We start from the raw sequence: 9,760 nt of genomic DNA on the forward strand, positions 1-9,760 counted from the left end.
TAATTAAATATCTTTATGTTTAATAATTAAAGGGATTAAAGTGATGCATTAAAACCAATTATTTAGACGAATATAATAATAATAATAATAATAATAATAATAATAATAATAATAATAATAATAAATACACATTTCCAAGTAGCGTATTAATTTGAAACTCACACTACAACTCAAGAGTTATTTAATTTATGTATATTTATTAGTTACAATTCAAGAGTTTTTAACTTATGATTATTAATTAGTAATCACTAATAACTATTTATTTTCCTTTCTTTTATAAGGTTGTAAAATTTTGCTCATTAGAAATATTAATGTATTTGAAGAGATTTGTGATTCAAATGTAAAAAGTTAATATAAATGTTATAATAAATGTTTTCGTGCTTTTATATTTTTAAAAGTTCTAGTGTTTATTTTTCATATTTTTTTATTATTCGTTGTATATATATCTTTTTTTAATACAAATGTTATAATAGATGTTTTGTATTTTTATGTTACTAAAAGTTGTAGTTCATATTTTTGTTCATACATTTTATTACCCGTTATATATAGATTATCATATGTTTGATGTATAATTTACACAATTTTAAACGGTTTATAAAATTATCAAATAATTGTATATATCACAATGACTTAGAAATTAAAACTATAATCATCATATCATATCATACTATATTATAAAGGAAACATTTTTTCTTTCACCACATTCATTTGAAACTTCCAACTTTTCATATGTCCATACAATATGCTTAATTTATTAACTTAAATATGTTTTTAGTTGTAAACATTATCATAAATGGAAGAATTTGTGACTTATCAATATGATATACTTAATTTGTTAACTTCAATATATAGTTAAATAAATAACCTACATTAATATATCAAATAAGATAAAAAAATTTAGTGTAAAATTAAAAACCTAAAGTAAAATATTAAATAGTATTTTAAAAAAATTCAATATATATATATTTTAACATAGTTAAAAGGAAAAAATTAAATATAACAATAATAAAAGAACCTAAATTAATTAATCGAAATAACTAAAAGGTGTCCAGAAACTATATTCCAACAATATATTTTTAAATTGCGTCGCCGCAACGCGCGGGAATTCGTATAGTATATCTTAAAAAGTTAGCATTTTTTTTTTCTTTCACCACATTAATTTGAAACTCTCATGCATTTTTCCTTTCACTACATTCATTTCAAACTCCCATGACTTTTCAATTTCTTCCTAATAATGGTTATAAGTTGGTTAATAAGATTAAATTAATATCAAACATAAAGTGTAACCATATACAAAATAAATTTTCATATTAAAAGAATATTTTTACTTTTACTTATAAAGTTATGTTTTTTAACTTTTAACATGTTATACTTAATTTATTAGTTTTAATATATTGTTGGATGTAAACCCTTATCATTTTAAAGCTATAAATTTCGAACAATTTGTATAAAATACTTAAATTATAAATTTAAATATAACATTACAAGATCATCTTAAATATAAATTTTAGTTTAACTTTAATAACCAAATAATATTTTGTAAATAGTTAAAACTAATAAATTGTAGTGTCTTTCTAATAATTATTATAAGTTGGTTAATAAGGTTAAATAAATATCAAACCTAAAGTGTAATCATAAATAAACTAAATTTCAATATTAAAATAACATCTTTACTTCTACTTATAAAGTTATGTCTTTAATTTTCAACAGATTATACTTAATTTATTAGATTAAGATGTTGTTATATGTAAATCATTATCAATTTAAGGCTACAACTTTCAAACATTTTGGACAATATACTTAAATTGTTAATTTATAATATAATATTACAGTGTCAACCAAAATATAAATTTCAGTTCCACTTAAAAAAACTCAATGAATACTTTGTGAATAGTTAACAATGATAAATTGTAGTGCTAAATGCACAAACTGAATTATAATCTCAATTTAACTAAAATATTTTCTAAAGGTATTTGTATATTCGTGAAAAAAGTTTTCAAATAAGTAGATTAAAGTAACTTACAATAACAATAGTTAAATATAACTCTATATAAATGATTATATTGTTACATTTAAAATCAAAAAACAATGTTTGATGTTTTAAATAATTATAATGATAGAAATTAAAACGTTAAACAAATAAATTTCAAAAAATTAATTAACAATAACAACAACTATAAATAACATTAAACCATATATTATATTTAATTTTATTCATGAGTAACTCGCGGGTAGAATTCATTCAAACGGTTGAGATTATGCAGTTATAATAGCTGTATATATTATCATATAATTCAAAATTATCAATATATTATATCAATTTAGTATGCGAATTATTATATCAAATATAAGAACAATATTATTGTTATATTTAAGAAAACATATATTTATAAATATGTCAACTATATAGGTGTTTCTGCACAACGTGCGTGCATTCGCCTAGTATACTTATAAAGGAAGCATTTTTCCTTTCACCACATTCATTTGAGACTCCCATGCATTTTTTCGTTTCACCACATTCATTTGAAACCCCCATGACTATTCAACTTATATAATTTAATTTATGATTAACTGAAATGTTGTGATTTGTAGCCTCCAAAACTCTTCAAATCATGTTATGTAATTGATCGGTTAAATGAAATATTTAGCCTATATGAGAACATTGTAGCTTGCATATTGCATGTATGTCAAAACAAAATATATATTAAATTGTTATAGTTTGAAGAGTTATGTGAATGGTTCCATCGATATAGGAGAGCAATTACAACTTTTCCAAATGTAAATGCAAGTAAATGCAAATTTGGTGCATGTAAAGTTTTATATATTAACCATGCTACAAATTAGGGTATGTGTGTAAAGGTATACTTGAGACGGCTTTTTTTTTTTTTTTTTTTTTTTCTTTTTTTTAAAATTTTATGTGTTATGGATCTTTTTATAATTACAAGGTGATGAAGTGGGATTGATAATTATTTCTCATGAGCTTTTGGTAAATCAACCTTTAAGCTATTTATCAGCTAGAGCAATTAACATTGTTAATATGAATGTATCTTTATGTCGCATTTCTCATTTATGTTAAGACAATCCATTTTCTATGTAAGAGAACATTATCCAACATGTTTTTTATGCTATTAGTTACATATTATAACATCGATGATAATTGATTTTGTTAAAAAAAAGTTTACAATTATTATTCCTAATTGTTGGTGATAATGACGAACGAATGATTTTAAATATGATATGACTTTATTGTTGAAAATCAATGATTATTTTTGTTATAAAAATAAATTCGTTATGTTTTCGGAGAATGTATACGTGTAATAAAAATAATTACTCTATTATATCTTATTATATTAGTCAAATTTTATTTTTCTATTCGTTTTTCACCATAAAGTTAAAGTAAAAATAAAGAGAATGTTAATACTTTTATAAGAGAATATAAGCGATAAAAATATACTTTACGTGTAACACTCCTACTCCCTAACTCATTCTTAACATGTTTTTTCTAAGATTGGTCTTAGTACTTAACAATTACTATAGCTTTAAAATTCAAATCTCTATTTTACTTGGACCGTTCATTCTCTTCTAATATTTCATAGCTTTAAGCACAAAATTAAAAATAATGTTTAATGGTTTTCTATTCATTATCGCATGAGATATCATTTCATAACTTTGTTGTTGTTACTTTATTTTGTTCACTCTGGAATTAACAAGCTATGCTTAATTTAAGACAAAACTTCAAAAATGGTCCCTGTGGTTTCCAAAAATATCAAGTTTAGTCCCTAAGTTCAAAAAACCTCACAGATGGTCCCTGTGGTTTCAAAACTTTTAACATTTGATCCTTTTCGCTAACTCCGTTAGCTTTTGGCCGTTAAGTGAAGGGCAATTCTGTCATTTCACTTCCATAGCGACCATTTATGAAGTTTTACCTTATTTTTTTTGAAAAGAAAAAAAATATAATTATTTAATATTAAAGGGTCCCACCCTTCTCTCTCTCTCTCTCTCTCTCTCTCTCTCTCCAAAGACATAAATACTTGCTCCAACTCATCTTAGATCACCCTCTTCTGAAAGCAATCATTATTCACATATCATTCAACTTGAATATCCACCAGTGTCGAATAGAATATGCCTTCAGAATCGCCATGTGCTGGCTGTTGATCATTTCGAGTTTAACTCAGGCAAGAAATTAACTACAAAAACCGAAACTTTACGAAAAAAAGCATCACCAATCTTAGCAGTACATATCCACGTAAACTATGTGTGTTTGTGTATGTATTTTTCCAATTCGTTTTAGCAAATCAATCGTGTCAATTTGATTGCTGAAGCCGTCATCAACAACCCATCTGAAGATCCTTTCTCTTTCACTAAGGTAAACCCTAAAATCCAAAATCTAAAACTCAGAAGTCTTGTAATTTACACTTTTGAATCTTTATTGGAATGGATATAGACATATGATGATATAGGTATTATAAAGCTTCGATCTTTTTTTAGAAATAGTGTTGAAGATAGTTGTGGGGTTGATGATGGGGTGTTTAGGACTGAGTTGTTTGCGAATATCAGATCAACCAAAAAGACCAGTAACTTCAGAGTGTGATTCACCTACTTCATCAGATATTATCGATTTAATTGATCCGAAAAACAAAAAGTCATCATCTTCTTCATCAGGTAGAATCAAACTTAGTGATGGAAGATACTTAGCTTACAAAGAATGAGGAGTCCCGAAGAATGAATCGACTTATAGAGTCGTTATTGTTCATGGATTCGCTAGCAACAAAGAGATGTGCTTCATGGCTACCCAAGTACATATTGATCAACCCCTTTTCGTTTTCAATACTATGTGTAGAGTGTAGATTTGTGTGTATTTTTAACAGTTTTTGTATCGAAATTGATACCCAGATGTCGTAAATTTCATAAACTAATGGATGAATTGGGGATTTATCTTGTACAATTCGATAGAGCTGGATATGGAGATAGTGACCCAAATCCAAAGCGTTCCTTAAAGAGTGAATCGTCAGATATTCAAGAACTTGCATCCCAATTACAGCTTGGATCCAAATTCTATCTCATTGGTGTCTCGATTGGATCATATCCCACATGGAGTTGCATCAAGAACATTCCAAAAAGGTCATAATTTGAGAAGAATTCGAAGTTGAAATTTGAATGTCATGTAATTTTATTACTGAACATTCCAGATGGCCCTTCCATCGATTTGCAGGTTTCCATTTCTTCCATTGATTTGAAGGATCTCAAACCTTAATTTGCTGGTTTACATGTCTCCACAATTTGCCGGGAGGAATGGTGGTAACTGATTTACTAATTTGTGCTCATATGGTCGATCTTATCACATGTCATAGATGGATACATATGACAAGTGTTTATTTGTATAAAGAGAGAAACTGAGAAAGCACCTGGATTTTCTAGGACGAAAATGGACATATGAGAGAGAGAGAGAGAGACCCTTTAATTAAATAATTATATATATTTTTTAAATAGAGAAAACCTCATAAATGGTCACTATGTATTGAAATGACAAAAATGTCCCTCACTTAACGGTAGAAAGCTGACGGAGTTAGGCGGAAGGACCATTTGATAAAAGTTTTGAAACCACAGGGACTATCTGTGAGGTTTTTTGAACTTAGGGACTAAACTTGATATTTTTGGAAACCATAGGGACCATTTTTGAAGTTTTGTCTTTATTTAATAACAAACATTACAACTTGATCTTCTTCTACATCGTGTGCCGATACAACTCGACATTTTCAGCTTCATCATGTTTAATAAATATGTTGTTGACATCCAGACATTTTTAATTTCATCATGTTTCATAAATATGTACTCAACTATCATGGTATTTGATAATGTTAAGCATAAATCAGTTTATGAAGAATCATGTACTATATATTATATGGGTAGGGTATTTATGATCCACCATTATAAGAATATTTATTGATGTTCGTTTTTTTTATCTTGAAGGCATATAAAAAACAAGGTGTTTAGTGTTTTTTGTTTTATTGATATTGCAATTGATAAATTTTATCTACCAATGAATATTATCATATTACACGTTGTTTTGATGTATTTGTTTTTAGAATTTCTATACAAACACTTATTTGAAATTTATATTAATAAAATTATATCTCAAACGATTATTTTAAGCACATAATAAAAAAAAGTTTATCTGCAAGGATGAAATAATCATAAGTAGCCATTACTAGATGGAAGTTTTACAACAGAAACTTCTAGGATTCCATGTGGTGTAACTATATGTTATTTATGGAGAAACTAACTCACGTCACACATGTAATGCAATCATCCATTTTGAATGATAAAATTGTAACCTCCTCTAATAAGTTTTACCATATAATGAACTTGAATTTGAAATTGACTTTTTTTCTTTATGTAATACTTACTATATAAACATGATTATTTTCTTCGAATCAACTTAGACTTTGTGTCGTACATAATGTCTACCTTCTTCTTGAAAAAAGAAATTATGCTTTTCATACATAAAGATGTCACATACGATATGAAACGAAAAAAGTACAATAACATCCTTAGAAGAAGCCATGAATGTTACTAAAGAGCAGATGCGTATATTGGAGGAACTTTATTTGTACCATGCCTTTTCAATAACGTTCATGGAAGAAGTCTTAATTTACAAGTCAATGACCCTTTATACAAAGCTTATCTAGTCTTTAATGGAGTTGATCGATTTTCTTGGTGAGAGGATCAAGGTAAAATTTAATTTGCTTGGTGTGTACATGAAAGACTGAAAAAGATGAAATAGATTTTTTTTGTGTCTTTTTAAATGTTAATGTGTTTCAAAATTCATCTAATTACCTTCAAAAAAGTATTTCCACAGTACATATTATATTACTACCGAATATATGTATTTTATTTTTATATTGCATGAGAGTCTCAAGCAGTGATACATTAAAACTAACTCTATAACGAAGCACCGTCAAGATCTTCTCCAAAGTAGTTTGTTGGTGCATAGCGCTCTTGGTTAGTTAATTAAGGTATCGTTGTGTGATATATTTTCTTACAAAATTATATGAATTAGCAACATATGAGAGTATTAATCTTTTCTATCGTCGAAGTACATCTATTATTTCCCATGTGTCATTTAGATTTTTCATACTTTCACTATCCATGTTCAAGGCATGCCTAATTTCTCTCTCAAATTTAAATTTGTTACAAACGTTTGAAGTTTCCATTTATGGACATGCTATTGTTAATTGGATTAGTTGAAGTATAATTTTAATGTTAAGTGATAGTGTATGAAGATCTTAACTTTATATAAGAGAGGATACAAAATAGCCACATCCACATTTTCTAGTTTGGATGAGACGTTTTGATGTCTACAGTGCTCCAAAGCATAAACATGTTAATTGAATACACTTAATAGATGTGTTAACTATGATTTATGTGAAACATTTACTAAATACATGACCGTTGTAGATTCTGTGACATCCCCAATTTCACGGCCATAAAGGACTTATTTGTTTATGCTTTGTTTTTAAAATCAAAGTAATCTTTTACAGAAAACAGTTGCGGAATTTGTTCCCAAAACAAAATATGATAAAAATTATCAAAGCATTTCTTTAATGAAATGTATTTTCATTATATAACAAAATATCAGGATGTCATGTTCAATACAAACCAAAAGCATAAATAGAACAAAATAGACCTTACAATAGTTATTCATAACTACTGGCCTATAATCCAAAATCTCTCGTCAAGTCCACCAACTTATACTCTTGTGCCATTACCTATAATGCAAAGAAAACTGAGTGGGTCAGGCTTAGGAGCCTAGTGAGCATATAAGGTTTTCAACCCACAATAATATAGTTATTATATTTAATTATCAAACAATCAATCCAATTACCCACCCCCATTATCTTCCTTTATTTCATAGAGATTTACCCTAAGAAGCGATTACCCTTCTCCCATTCATTCCTAAGAATTTCCCTAAGGAATCGGCACAAAGTCTAGTGCTGCCATGGTTCTTAGATTACCTCTGGTGAACACGCAGTTCAAAATAATTAATGAACACCTAGTTCAAGAACACCCATTGAACACATTCTGTTCAATAATACCTAATGAACACCTAGTTCAAAAACACCTAATGAACACTTAGTTCAAAAACACCTAATGAATACTTAGTTCAAAAACACCTAATGACCACTTAGTTCAAAAACAGCTAATGAACACTTAGTTCAAATATCCCTGGCGAACACATAGTTCAAAACATCTAGTGAACACTTAGTTCAAATATCCCTGGTGAACTCAATCACCTAAGGAACACAGAGTACAAAAGCTCTTAGTTCAAACCACGTGATAATAATGTATATCTCGATCCTGCAAAACCACTAATATTATTAACACATATAATTCATATTTCTAAAACAATCTATCCCATCCCGTCGATCCCCACATACTGACCCTATACAATGATCTTATGAGATCTAGCCTAAGGAATCGATATGAATAACAAATGACGAAGCTGCTTTGGAAATTCCCTGGCAGCAAATGAGGATAAATAAAGACATCAAGTGAGGGGAACAAAATAAGTTTCACCACGAACCTTCGTTTGTAAAAGAAAGAACCACAAGACAGTTAAGTTAGGGGTACTTATCTAGATAACAATTCCTAGGCGTAGTCCGACTATCATGAGGTATTATACACCCATACTCTACCAATCCCAACATCGAACTTTTCCTAGAAGTGGCCTGAATACATGAGGTATTTCACCCCCAGACGTACCCTATCCAACAATATAACACCAGACATACCTAGTAGTGGTCTATTACCGACACACTTTATTAGGCAGTCTACGATGTTCCCTTAATTACTTCGTGAAAGAAAACGCTGACATATGAAGCTCGGTCGATCACTTCATAAAAGAAACGCTGACTCCAAAGCTCTCTCAACATAAAAGTATGGGGAAATACTAATAGAGTACGCTCCCGTAACCGACACACAAAATTGTCAAAAAGACTTTGTACATGACAGTACTTCTGGCACATTATAGTACTCTGGTATGCGAAAGACTCGTACTCGAGAACATAATAGTACCCTGGCACAAGCAGCATGTCACACCCCAAAACCTATGAATGGCGGAAACGTTCCGGGGTGGAGGACGTCCTGTGCAGTATCACAACAATGCAAAGTAGTAAACAAGCAACAACATTATCCATTGCATTAATAATATAATTTCATACAAGTGTGTTATGTAAAGTTATGTAGACACCAAAAATATACATCAAAAATAAAAGAGGAGTCTTGAACGAGCTCCAACTTCTCAAAACCTGGCACCTGTACCTGTCTACTAGTGACATGATAATACAAGTTATTTTGAAAGAGTTTATCAACTTTAAAGCTGGTGAGATCATAAGTATATTAGTGTCTGTGTTTGTATGAAAGAATTAGCAAGATGTTTTGTAATGTATAAGTTTTGTTAAGTTTTGTATTTGTTTGAACTCTCCTAGGAAACCCTATGTTTCCTACTAAAAGTAGCCTTCTACCAAGGCATCTAGTATCTATGTGTGTGTTACTTGTAAGAGTGTGTATTTTCCCAAATCCTACTACCATTAACCAAAAATATAGTTTTTACATTACCGTGCATCGTGTGAATATTCACGAAGTGAATGTAATGGGATAAATATTACAGTACTGTAGTGTTGTATTAAGTAACTACTGCTCTACTAACTACCTTAACTAATTGTTAATTTAAGGTACCATGTGATCGGCCTGTATCTTG

The sequence above is a fragment of the Lactuca sativa genome, chromosome 4 (genome assembly GCF_002870075.4).
Source record: "Lactuca sativa cultivar Salinas chromosome 4, Lsat_Salinas_v11, whole genome shotgun sequence".
Taxonomy (NCBI): Eukaryota; Viridiplantae; Streptophyta; class Magnoliopsida; order Asterales; family Asteraceae; genus Lactuca; species Lactuca sativa.